A 14600-nucleotide genomic window follows, 5' to 3' on the forward strand; every position below is an offset into this window, starting at 1 on the left:
CTGGAAAGAAACGAAAATGAGCGGAGGCACTAGGTGGCGCCAGCCTGGTTCCTTAACTGTGTAACATGTCACATATGTAGATCACCATGCTCCCTTTTATAGTTTTGAAAATGATATATTCACCAAAAAACATATCAGTGTGTTTTATAAGTTTTATTTTCAGTGGTCCTCAACCCCCCGCCCATGGACCCCCCCTCTTGTACGCCGCTAAACCAGGACTAAACCAGGACTAAACCAGAACTAAACCAGACTAAACAAGGACTAAACCAGACAAAACCAGGACTAAACCAAAACTAAACCAGAACTAAACCAGAACTAAACCAGCTAACCAGAACTAAACCAAACTAAACCAGAACTAAACCAGACTAAACAGAACCAGGACTAAAACCAGGACTAAACCAGAACTAAACCAGGACTAAACCAGGACTAAACCAGGACTAAACCAGAACTAAACCAGAAACTAAACCAGAACTAAAACTAAACCAGAACTAAACTAAACAGGACTAAACCAGGGAACTAAACAGGACTAAAACCAGGACTAAACCCAAAACTAAACCAGGACTAAACTAAACAGGAACTAAACCAGGACTAACCAGACTAAACCAGGACTAAACCAGGACTAAACCAGGACTAAACCAGAACTAAACCAGAAAAACCAGGACTAAAACCAGACTAAACCAGGACTAAACCAGAACCTAAACCAGGACTAAACCAGGAAACCTAAACCAGAAACTAAACCAGACTAAACCAGGACTAAACCACCAGGACTAAACCAGGAACTAAACCAGGACTAAACCAGGACTAAACAGGACTAAACCAGGACTAAACCCAGGACTAAACCAGAACTAAACCAGGACTAAACCAGGACTAAACCAGACTAAACCAGGACTAAACCAGGACTAAACCAGAAACAAACCAAACCAGGACTAAACCAGGACTAAACCAGAACCAGGGACTAAACCAAACTAAAACCAGACTAAACCAGGACTAACTAAACCTACTAAATAAACCAGACTAAACCAGACTAAACCAGGACTAACAGGACTAAACTAAACCAGAACTAAACCAGGACTAAAACTAAACAGGACTAAACAAGACCCAGAACTAAACCAACTAAACAGGACATAAACTAAACCAGGACTAAGGACTAAACCAGGACTAAACCACTAGACTTAAACTAAACCAGGACTAAACAAAAACCGACTAAACCAGACTAAACTAAACCAGAACTAAACCAGGATAAACAGAAACTAAACCAGGACTAAACAAGACTAAACCAACTAAACCAAGACTAAACCAGGAGGACTAAACAGGACTAACTTGCCTAACTTTAAAATTATAGCTATTGTTTTAGCCTCATTGAAACTGCTTCACTCCTCGTTGCATCAGAAAACATTAGTAAAAGTTAAAAAAAATAAATAAATAAGTAAAAGCACAATTTTCGGTTAAGGAAGAGTAAAGCAGCTTAGTGAACTCTAAGTTATGTTATAATGTTGTGAATGAAACAAAACACAACTCCAGTTCTGTTTGTGATGAGGAAACAACATTGTAAAAATTAAATAAAAATAAAAAAAAAAAAAATCACAAGGTGGAACAGAGTGTTTTAACTATGCTGGTTTGTGTGTTAAACATGTGTGAATGAAACAAAACACAACTCCAGGTCTGTTTGTGATGACAAAACAACATTATAAATAAAAACTTGATCAGAAAATAGAAAAATATGAGTCCTTTAAACTTAAAATAAAACACTTAATGACATCACAAGGTTGAACAGAGCATTTTCAGCCTAAATACGCAGAGTTTGTGTGTTAAACATTTGCAAATGAAACAAAAAAACTTAACTCCAGGTCTGTTTGTGATGATGAAGCAACATTGTAAATAAAATAAATTGCTCAGGAAATAGCGAAATATGGGCACTTTAAACTTATATAAAAAATTTAATGACATCACAAGGTGGAACAGAGCATTTTAACTATGTGGGTTTGTGAGTTAAACATGTGTGAATGAAACAAAAATACACAACTCCAGGTCTGTTTGTCACAACGAAATGACATTATAAGTAAAAAAAATAGATCAGAAAATAGCAAAATATGGGCCCTTTAAACTTAAAATAAAACACTTAATGACATCACAAGGTGGAACAGAGCGTTTTAACTGTGTGGTTTTGCGTGTTAAACATGTGTGAATGAAACAAAACACAACTCCAGATCTGCTTGTGATGAGGAAACGACATTATAAATAAAAAAATAGCTCAGAAAATAGCTAAATCTGGGCACTTTAAACAAAAATAAAAAACACTTAATGACATCACTCCTCCACTTGAGGCAGCTGACGGGTACCGGCGGGCCAAGCGTGCTGCAGCCCGTGTGGTCGCGGAGGCAAAAACTCGGAGCTGGGAGGAGTTCGGGGAGGCCATGGAGAAGGACTATCGGACGGCCTCAAAGAGATTCTGGCAAACCGTCCGGCGCCTCAGGAGGGGAAAGCAGTTCTTCACCAACACTGTTTACAGTGCGGGGGGAGAGCTGCTGACCTCGACTGGGGACGTTGTCCGGCGGTGGAAGGAATACTTTGAGGATCTCCTCAATCCACCGTCACGTCCTCCGAGGAGGAGGCCGAGGCTGGGGACTCGGAGGCGGACTCATCCATCACCCTGGCCGAAGTCACTGAGGTGGTTGCAAGCTCCTTGGTGGCAAGGCTCCGGGGTTGGATGAGATCCGTCCTGAGTACCTGAAGTCTCTGGATGTTGTGGGGCTGTCTTGGCTGACACGCCTCTTCAGCATCGCGTGGCGGTCGGGGACAGAACCTCTGGACTGGCAAACCGGGGTGGTGGTCCCTCTGTATAAGAAGGGGGACCGGAGGGTGTGTTCCAACTATAGGGGGATCACACTTCTCAGCCTTCCCGGTAAGGTCTATGCCAGGGACTGGAGAGGAGAATCCAGCCGATAGTCGAACCTCGGATTCAGGAGGAGCAGTGTGGTTTTCGTCCTGGCCGTGGAACACTGGACCAGCTCTACACTCTCCATTGGTGCTCGAGGGTTCATGGGAGTTTGCCCCAACCAGTCCACATGTGTTTTGTGGATCTGGAGAAGGCATTCGACCGTGTCCCTCGTGGCGTCCTGTGGGGGTGCTCTGGGAGTTGGGGGTCCGGGGCCCTTTGCTAAGGGCTGTCCGGTCCCTGTATGACCGGAGCAGGAGCTGTGTTCACATTGCCAGCAGTAAGTCAGACCTGTTCCCGGTGCATGTTGGACTCTGCCAGGGCTGCCCTTTGTCACCGTTCTGTTCATTGTATTTATGGACAGAATTTCTAGGCGCAGTCAGGGGCCGGAGGGGGTCCGGTTTGGGGACCACAGGATTTCATCTCTGCTGTTTGCGGACGATGTTGTCCTGTTGGCTTCATCGAACCAGGACCTGCAATGTGCACTGGGCGGTTTGCAGCCGAGTGTGAAGCGGCTGGGATGAGGATCAGCTCTTCCAAGTCCGAGGCCATGGTTCTCGACCGGAAAAAGGTGGCTTGCCCTCTCCGGGTGGGTGGGGAGTCTTTGCCTCAAGTGGAGGAGTTCAACTCATCACCTGTGGTCATGACTCTGGGTAGTGACCGAAAGGACGAGATCGCGGATACAAGCGCTCGAAATGAGTTTCCTCCGCAGGGTGGCTGGGCGCTCCCTTAGAGACAGGGTGAGGAGCTCAGTCACACGGGAGGAGCTCGGAGTAGAGCCGCTGCTCCTCCACGTCGAGAGGAGCCAGTTGAGGCTCGGGCATCTGTTCCGGATGCCTCCTGGGCGCCTCCCTCGGGAGGTGTTCCGGGCATGTCCCGCCGGGAGGAGGCCCCGGGGAAGACCCAGGACACACTGGAGGGACTATGTCTCTCGGCTGGCCTGGGAACACCTCGGGGTCCCCCCGGAGGAGCTGGAGGACGTATCTGGGGTGAAGGAAGTCTGGGAGTCCCTGCTTAGGCTGCTGCCCCCGCGACCCGGCCCCGGATAAGCGGACGAAAATGGATGGATGGATGGATAATGACATCACAAGGTGGAACAGAGCGTTTTCAGCCTAAATACGCAGAGTTTGTGTGTTAAACATTTGCAAATGAAACAAAAAAACACATCTCCAGGTCTGTTTGTGACGACGAAACGACATTATAAATAAAAACTTTATCAGAAAATAGCAAAATATGAGTCCCTTAAACTTAAAATAAAACACTTCATGACATCACAAGGTGGAACAGAGCGTTTTATCTATGTGGGTTTGCGTGTTAAACATGTGTAAATGAAACAATACACAACTCCAGGTCTGTTTGTGATGAGGAAACGAAAGTTTAAAAAAAATCATTAGAAAATGGCAAAATATGAATCTTTTAAACTTAAAATAAATCACTTAATGACATCACAAGGTGCTTTGGGGCTGCAGACCACTTAAGAAAACACACACCGCCGACCAAATATACTTTTCAGCAACGATAATTCCGGCGTTGTGTCCACTAAAAAACTCTGTGTAAATGTTTTTAATTGGCTCCGTGCACATCCTCTTGCATCATTTTCCTTCTCGCTGGAAAAAAAAAACTAAAAAAAACACATTTTATTTAACTTCCTTTTCTCCTTCTGCTTCTCTCTCTGCTTTTCGCTCCAAGTCACTGATAGCTGCTTCATTTCAGATTCTTTACTTGTGAGAATTTTGAGGTTTCAGACTTTTGGAAAAGAAAAAAAAAACACATTGGACTTTTCTGGACTTCAAACCCCGCGTGAATCATCTGAGGTGAGATTTCTCTAAATGAAGATAGGCGTCCATTTTGTGTGTGCGCGCGTGTGTGTGTGTGTTTTTTCCTGCTTCTTGTTCATCTGCAGCGCTCACAGACACGTCTCCATGGAAACTGTGTCCGAACCCAAGTCGCCCGGGAAAACATCGAGCGAGGCGAGCGAGGAGGAGGAGGGAGCGAAAGAGACGAGCGAGCAGCGAGGAAAACGAGGAGGGGGGAGAGAAAGAGAGAAAGAGACGCCAGCGGAAACTTGGCTTTTGCAACACACGAGCTGGTGTTACACCGCCTGAAAACACCACTGTTGCACGCGCGTTACTGTAAAAGACACTACCTGGAGCTAATTTGGTTTGTTAAAAGTATTTCTGACCTTAAAATTAGTCTTTAAAATGTGTAATTTTTCTTTTGATTGGATTAGAAAGTCATTAACTCCATGAAGACGACATTTGACGACCCCCCTGTTCCCTTAATGACGACTTTTGACTCCTCCGCTGTGTCACTAAAGACGAGATTTGACGACCTTTAGAAACGGCTCGGTTTTTCACATTTAAACAGAGGCTGTGATCGGCCGGGGCCACTACAACCGACACTAGACTGACCAATAGGATTCAAGGATACGTTTTCGCCGATTTTTTTCCGAAGTGAATCGAAATAGTGACGATGGGAGCTTTAGTTTTAGAAATAATGAGGAGCGGACGTATTTTATGGATGAGTTTAGAGAAAGTGACTTTTATAGATTTCAAAGTGATGATGTTGAAGTTGATTATAAAGTGGAAAACAGCGACAGCGACGGACTTTCGGGGAGAAGGTGAGATGCCGCTGATGCGTCTGTGTGGAGTCCTGCGATGTCCAAACAAACTATCTGAGCTTTATACTCGATTATGAACCAAAATTGCCCTGAAATCTGGATGTTGCCCAGGCCAGTCCTTTAAAATATTTCAGTCTTTTTTTCCAAGATGCGATGTAACAGAATCGCTACAGAAAAAAACACTTATGTGGAGCTCTGCACACGAGAAAATAACCAAGATGACAAATACTGGACACACACTGACGAGGAAGAGTTTTATTATTATATTATTATATTATAATAAGCTAAATGAGTTGAATAAGTTAAATGGAAAAAAATGTATTGGGTGCACACAGGTGAACAACAGGTAAAAACAGGTGCACACTTGGCTCTACTGTATCTGGTGATATGAAATCTGTTTAAATACTTTGACAAAGTATATTTTTTATTTTTTTTATGAATATAGTACTCAGAACATGCAGATATCAGATGCTGAATGTAGTTTTTTTGTTTTCGATTTTGCACCTGACCAGGTAAACTCTCATTTTCAGTGAGCTGTTATAAACCTGTAAATGAGTTGAATCACATTTAAACATCCAGAAATGAAGAGTTCAGAGTCTGAAGTTTCCAGAGATACAAATATGTCTGTGTTACAATTAAGTTCATGAGTGTAAAAATCATTTATAATCACTCGTGGAAGTCTGTTTTCTTTTATGCAGTTATGCTCTATGTGTAGCCCTAGTAACACATGTATGGGTTGTTCCTAGTCGGCGTCCAGGGGGGAAAGAGTTAAACTGGATTCACAGCGCGGTTTTGTGGACTGGGGTCATTATTTGTGGACAATTTCTATGGATAATGTGGATGAGATGCTGCACTTTTTAACAATTTAACACTTAACGAGAGGTGAGGAATAAAGTCGCCTCTTTATTTTCACTTTTTCCTGAGTTTGTATTTTGCGTCTCTGTGTCCGTCACTCCGCTCAGTTTTATCGGTTTTATCGTAGCGTTGCTGATGTTTTGTGGTTACGATCTGACAGAGCAACTCAGAGTCACAAAAACACCAAACACACGAGGAGCAGCGGCTTCAAAATCGCACACGAAGACTCTAAATCGCAGCCAAAATCGGGCAAATTCTCCTGTAGTTTGTGTCGGCTTTTACTCAAACACGTGTGAACGAAACAAAACACAAGTCCAGGTCTGTTTTTAAACTTCACAAGAGTCAATTTCGCGTTATTTAGGGAATGTGCGCTGTTACTTAAGGCGGTTGGTTCACAGAAAAGTCAATATTTGCCTGGAAAAAGAAATGAAATAAGCTGCATTCAGGCTTTAGTACTTTAGGAGCCACAGTCTGATGGAGGGCAGAGATCACTTTATTATTTCAAATCTCCAAATCGAAAATTGCAGAAACTTTCCACATTAATTGTACGTCTTAAAGTGTTTTCGTCTGACAGCGATCAGAGCTAGTCGGCGTCCAGGGGGAAAGAGTTAAAGGTCCTTGTATGACGCAAAGATTTACTTTAAATAGTGTCGTTACCTCATCAAAAACAGACCTGGAGTTGTGTTTTGTTTCATTCCCATGTTCAAGTAACTCATTTTAGTTGAGACTGGTAATACTTGCATCCCGAATTTTGGACTTCCGGTCAACACGCAGTCCATACTGGGAAGGATTCTCCGAAAAATGTGAGCGTGAAACCTCCGTCTTTGATTTCCCAGTGGGACGCGTCTATTGTATGGAGTAAGAAAGCTTTCAGAAATGTGTGTGCATAGAATAGAAATCCGTGCGTATTTGTCTGTAGTTGAGCATAAAATAAATATTCGTAAACTCTCGAATGAGTCCAGTCGTACATAAAATATATTGTGTCTATTTTATCTGTCAGAATACGAATTGAAAAGTTACAATGTCAAGAATTACAATCGCGAAATGAAAATGTACAATTGTGCGACTCTCAAAAATACGTCACTTCACAGGCGTTATTTATCGAGCAGAAAAAACATTGATTGAGATGATGACGTATTTTTGACACCAAAGTCGCGTTGGTGAATTTGTATTTGTACGGAAGAAAGCGTAATTGTAAATTTTCATTTCGCGATTGTAATTTCTTTTTTTTTTTTTTTTTTTTATTTATAATTTGTCACATCCACAATAAGACAGACTTAACTAAACACGCATACAAAAATAATAAATAAATAAATTAATAATAATAATAATAATAATAATAAAATAAAAAAATAATAATAAGGATAAATAAATACAATAAATTAATAACAATAATAATAATAATAAGGATAAATAAATAAAAATAAATCAATAATAATAATAATAATAACAATAATATAACCCACCCCCCCAAAAAAAATTGTAATTCGATTGTAATTCTTGACGTCGTAACTTTTTAATTCGTATTGTGATGGATAAAATACACACACATTTTATGTACAACTGGACTCATTTGAAGCTTTGTGAATATTTATTTTAGTCTCAACTACAAACAAATATGCATGTGAATATTTCTGAAAGCTTTCTTACTCCAGACTATTGTCAAAGTCGATCTTTTCAAGTCTTTTGAACCATGTCACTTTTGTTTCTGGTTCTGATATTGTCATATTTTAGTTTTGGGGTTCGGACGTCGTTAATTGTGTGGTTGTTGGATCCTAACAGCGGAAAACGGGCTTCAGAAGTTTGCGAACTCCACAAATGCGAAAGGGAATCATATGGAGTAAGAAAGCTTTCAAAAATATTCCTGCGCATAGAGAATAGAAATCCGTGCGTATTTGTCTGTAGTTGCTCATAAAATAAATATTTGTAAACTCTGAAATGAGTCCAGTCGTACATAAAATATATTGTGTGTATTTTATCCATCAGAATACGAATTGAAAATGTCGTAATTGTAAATTTTCATTTCGTGACTGTAATTCTTGACGTCGTAACTTTTCAATTCGTACTCTGATAGATAAAATACACATGATGGACTCATTCATTTCTATTCTATGCGTACAAATATTTTAAAAGCTTTCTTACTCCATAGGAACAGATGTGTGTGACTGCAAACCTCTGTTCAAACTGTTTCTCTTCCCAACGGAATTGAAAAATAGTGAAAGGTGAAGGCGATGGGCAGGATTGATCCACAGGAAGAACCAAAAAGGAAAACTTTGACTGTCTAAGAAATCATCCTGAGTTTGTAGAGAACATTTTGTATGTGGAGCGACGACAAAGCAAAATCCTGTTTGTTAAGTGAGAGGAGCAGAAGACAAACAGACTGAGCTGCACTTTCTTGTTCTTGTGGTTTTACAGCAACATCACGTCTTTGTCTCTTTGCAGTGGAAGGTGTTTCTTGGTGAACAGTTGGTGCCTTTCGCTTTGGCGTTGACTTTTTAAATTCGTAACTGAGGTTGAGCGAGGGATCGGGGATTTTGCTTTGTTGTCGCTCCACATACAAAATGTTCGCTGCAAACTTGGGATGATTTCTTAGGCAGTCAAAGGTTACATTTTTGGTTCCTTCCTGTGGATCAATCCTGCCCATCGCCTTCACCTTTCACTATTTTTCAATTCCGTTGGGAAGGGAAACAGTTTGATTGGTTAAGCCCTGATGAAGACCAGTTAAGGTCGAAACATGTTGCCTTTGGTCATTCAAATAAAGGCATTTTAACTATATTTTTCCTCGTGCGATTTTTAACTTTTACTACTTGTTTGGAGTGCCTGTAATCTGTTGTGTTTGAGTTTTGATCCTTTTTCTTCTACTGATTGGAACAGCTGCAGCAAACAGCCACATTTTTGTTCTTTGTTGTTTCTTCTTGCATCACAAATTACTTGAAAGTCCATAAAAGTTGTTAATAAAGTCCAGCTCCACTGTGGATTTGTTGGTGTCACAAAAGCCGTGCCCGTGCTCTTTCACTGTTTCTGATCTTCATTCTTTGTTGGGCTACAGTTAAAATCTTGAATAAGCTTCACCTCTTTTCAGCAACATCATCGACAACTTTCCTGGAATGCACAGTTTTATAAAGTCTGCATCGTCAGCCCAGTCTGCTGCTGGGGAATTGTTCAAAATGTTTTTGGCAGAACTAGAGCGTTGAAGAAACACGTCGTGCTGGTGGAGACAAAAACCCTAATCTGCTTCTCTTCATAATCTGCTTGATTAAACGCGTCATGTCACTTTCCTTTACCATAATATTGTGAACCATCAGCTTCTTCTGTTCTGTTCTTCTGTCACACTGGAATCGAGGAATTCCAGGCCAAACATTTCTTCACTCAAGTACTAAAGATGTCAGTCCAAAGCTGTTAAACTGAATTCTTCTTCTTAAGGAAAACCAAGTCAGAACTTCATGCAGAAACTTCATGCAGCGTGAGCAACCTCTAATCTCCTTTTTCATCCAAAGTTCTTCCTAAATCATCTTTTGGACGCTAAAACCTAATGCAGGCTTCTGAAACTTAATTTTTTAACATGCTTTGATGGACCACCTTACCTTTACCTCGCAGAGAATTTCGAGCTTTGTAGATGTAGCCAGACTAATAATGACGGGTTTTAAACGTGTGAGTGAAAAACACAACTCCAGGTCTGTTTTTGAGGAGGTGACTGTATAATTAGGGACGTCCTGGTCACATTTTTTTTGCCCCCGAGTCTGAGTCATTTGATTTTGAGTATCTGCCGCTACCGAGTCCTGATCCGATACTTCTATAAACATTATAAAATTAACTAAGAGCAAAGAATAAGATCCAGGATGTGTGGGGGATTGTATTGATTGTATTGATTGTATTGATTTGGATCGGATCGGGACAACCTTAGGTATAATAACACGACTCAGGCTACGTTTACACATAGCCGGGTATTTTGAGAAACGATTATTCCCCTCCCTCCATTTTCCAAAATAACATCATGCACACAGCATCGTTTTCAAAAAAGTTTTCATTTATATCAATTTGTTTATTCAAAGCTGTAGCATTTATTTCATTACAGCTGTAAGTTTTACTCACAAATACCTTGAAAAACGTGCATTAGTGAGCGGCTCGCCTCTCCAGAGATCTGTTAGAGAAGTGGCAAAATTACTGACCTCCAAGCCCTTGTTCATCTCTGCTCATGGATCTGATCCATCAGCTGTGTGCAAATGCAAACACATGAAAAGTGTTTCAGCAGAAGAAATAGATGAGCTGAAGTGGGGGGTGGTGTCCGGTGCCTCCACCTGAGAAGAGCTTTCGCCAAAAAACAAACAAACAAACAAACAAAAACAACACATACACGGACAGACCGCTCAGAACAACATATAACGAACCAAACGGGATTCACGCTTCTGTCTGATGCTGCACCACCTTGGGACCAGCTGCGGTCGAGCGTGGAGGACCAGAGCGGCCCGCCCGGACCTGTGGTCCACAGCACATTCTCCCTTTTCCCGCACGGAACCAGCGCACAGACGACTGCACTGAAGCACTCGGACCCAGTCCTTTGCGCTGGTCTTGCTCGCCCCCGTCTGGAACCAGGACATGGAGGACGAAGCCTCCGGACCATCTGACCAACACTGGACCCCCAGACGGGGGCTGCGCGCTGACTGCCCCGTGTGTTTGGCGCTGCTGCTCGAGCTCAGAGCTTCCGGGCTGATGTGCGGTGAGTTTGTACAAAGTTCTACATGCTGCTGTTTTATGAGTGCTCCTATGCTCCTAAAACTGTTTATCTCAGTTTACACACAAACGTGAAAACGGAGTTTTCCAGAATCTCCACTCTAGCCGGAGTTTTTAGAAAGATTCGTTTTCAGAGGTGAATTTGCCGTTTGCATGTAAACGATGTGAACAAACGAAGGGAAATGTCTCCATTTTTAAAAATATCCGTGTGTAAACGGGGCCTTAAAGCTCACAAGAGTCAAGGCTGTGTAATACAGGACCTTTAAGCACTTACTAAAGCAGCGCCGCACACATGGACTGACTTGACTTGGGGGATGTTGCGTTATGTTGCATTATTTATTTATTCCATACACAGTGGTACAGATGTACTACTGTAGCCACAGCTGCCCTGGGGCGGACTGACGAAAGCGAGGCTGACGAGCCGCACCATGAGCCCCTCCAACCACCAACAAACTCACACAAACACTCATGCTAGACAATGTGGTGAAGTGTCTTGCCTAAGGACACAACAACTACTGCAGTCTTCAGGAGCTACGTGATAAAACCAACAAAGTTTTTCAGCTCACAGAAACAGTCTGAGTGATTCACGGAGTCCATTGAGAAGTGAGATGATCAGACGTTTCGAGAGTAAAAATCAGGTTCGGAGCCTAAGGTGGTCCAGTCCATCAAAGCGCAGTAGAAAATAAAGTTTCAGGTAACATCGATTAGAACGCTGCACAGGGCTTCCACTCTTTTTCACCAACAACATTTCAAAAACTTTTCCATGACTTTTTCATGACCTAAATTTCTGTGTGTAGAATCGATCAGACTTTTAGGGCCAAATATGAAATGTGAACTCTTTCCACTCACCTTATGGTTTGGGATTATAGTTTTTTAACGTTCAAAATCCTGTCAGTGCATTTATTGTCGTCTATTTTAAACTAAACAGAATAGACAAATGAGAACTTAACAGAACGCTGGAGTTGTGTGGAAGATACTAAAATCCCATGACTTTTCTAAAACTTTCATTGAATTTACAAAATTTCAGCCATATTCATATTTTCTGGACATGTCCCCTAATAGACGAGTTTCATTGTTGACAAACGTGCGCATTGCATGATGGGAATTATTTTGGTCGGTGGCAATAAACACTAATTCAAGATGACGGACGGAGCGCGAAAGCACGTAAAGGGCATTGATCCCGGTTATTTATCCACTCTAACGGCAGAGGACCCAAGACCATTTGACCAGAAATTGGTCATAAGCATCGACGGACGACAAATCACCCTTTTCAACCCCGACAAAAGGTGGACCAAACCAAATTTCTGGTCAGAATCACCAACTACCTGGACAAATATTCACTTGGGCGATATCCACAATGACTTGGTGGAAACTCCTGGGCCATTCACAGCAGAAAAGATGAAAACCTCCAAGAGTCTCGATGTGTTGTTGAACTTGTTGGAGTCCACGGTTTGTTAGGATCTTCTACGTTTGCTCTGCGGATGTTTGAAAGCCGTTTAAATCACCGTTAGTGGTTGTTTTCACTCGGAATATGAAAAAGACATTTTCCTTCTTCCGTGCTTCTATTTGTGCATCTGATAATGCAGCAGGAATTTACCATTATCAGGGGATAAATACGCGAGGTTACGCACTGTGTTTGACGCTACAGTGTTTCTTGCCTCCGACCAAAATATTTCCCAGCAGCAACGCGGGCTTTTAACAACAATGACGTCAGCTGAAACTCGCCTGTACAATGTGATTGGAAAGAACTGAAAAAGGTTATGGACATGGTCTTGCATACTGACCTCCCTTTTACCTGTGAAGTCTTTTATTTTGGCAAATTAGATGCAAACTTTAAAAACAACATTAATTTTAAGATATTTAAAATCATGATGCGAGCAGCAAAAAAGAAAAAAAAGGTATTACAAGGAAATGGTTAAATGCTGAAGCACCGACAAAAGACAATCGGTTTGATGTAATTCACGATATTTATGTAATGGAGAAATTAACTTATGTTAAAAGATTAGAAACAGAGAAATTTGAACAGATATGGAAGGGTTGAGTTTTGTTAAAAGTGCTCATTTCCCCAATGTTCTGTTCACTACCAAAAGTGAGTTTTCTGTTTGTTTTTCTATTTTATTTATTTATTTATTTTCTTTCTCTCTTTTCAATATAATAGTAAAAATCTGTATTTTATTTGGAAGATTTAGTTTAAGACAATGTTTTATTCCTTAAACAATACTTGCATATGTGTAAGTGTAATTATTGTCTTGGAAAATTAATAAACAAATAATTGAAGGAAAAAAAAAAAAATAAAATAATTTACTAAGCCTTTTCCAGGCCTGGAAAATGAAATTTTAAATTTCCATGACTTTTCCAGGATTTCCATGACCATTGAAACCTGCTTATTATCAGATGCACAAATAGAAGCACGGAAGAAGGAAAATGTCTTTTTCGTATTCTGAGTGAAAAGAACCACTAACGGTGAATTAAACGACTTTCAAACATCGCAGAGCAAACGTAGAAGATCCTAACAAAACCGTGGACTCCAACAAGTTCAACAACACATCGAGACTCTTGGAGGTTTTCATCTTTTCTGCTGTGAATGGCCCAGGAGTTTCCACCAAGTCATTGTGGATATCGCCCAAGTGAATATTTGTCCAGGTAGTTGGTGATTCTGACCAGGAATTTGGTTTGATCCACCTTTTGTCGGGGTTGAAAAGGGTGATTTGTCGTCCGTCGATGCTTATGACCAATTTCTGGTCAAATGGTCTTGGGTCCTCTGCCGTTAGAGTGGATAAATAACCGGGATCAATACCCTTTACGTGCTTTCGCGCTCCGTCCGTCATCTTGAATTAGTGTTTCTTGCCACCGACCAAAATAATTCCCATCATGCAATGCGCGCGTTTGTCAACAATGAAACTCGTCTATTAGGGGACATGTCCAGAAAATATGAATATGGCTGAAATTTTGTAAATTCAATGAACGTTTTAGAAAAGTCATGGGATTTTAGTATCTCTTCCACACAACTCCAGCGTTCTGTTAAGTTCTCATTTGTCTATTCTGATTACGACAATAAATGCACTGACAGGATTTTGAACGTTAAAAAACTATAATCCCAAACCATAAGGTGAGTGGAAAGAGTTCACATTTCATATTTGGCCCTAAAAGTCTGATCGATTCTACACACAGAAATTTAGGTCATGAAAAAGTCATGGAAAAGTTTTTGAAATGTTGTCGGTGAAAAAGAGTGGAAGCCCTGTGCAGCGTTCTAATCGATGTTACCTGAAACTTTATTTTCTACTGCGCTTTGATGGACTGGACCACCTTAGGCTCCGAACCTGATTTTTACTCTCGAAACGTCTGATCATCTCACTTCTCAAATGGACTCCGTGAATCACCTCAGACTGTTTCTGTGAGCTGAAAAACTTTTTGTTGGTTTTATCACGTAGCTCCTGAAGACTGCAGTAGTTGTTGTGT

The sequence above is a fragment of the Boleophthalmus pectinirostris genome, unplaced genomic scaffold (genome assembly GCF_026225935.1).
Source record: "Boleophthalmus pectinirostris isolate CB_2022bp ecotype Guang Dong unplaced genomic scaffold, ASM2622593v1 HiC_scaffold_3, whole genome shotgun sequence".
NCBI classification, from domain to species: Eukaryota; Metazoa; Chordata; class Actinopteri; order Gobiiformes; family Gobiidae; genus Boleophthalmus; species Boleophthalmus pectinirostris.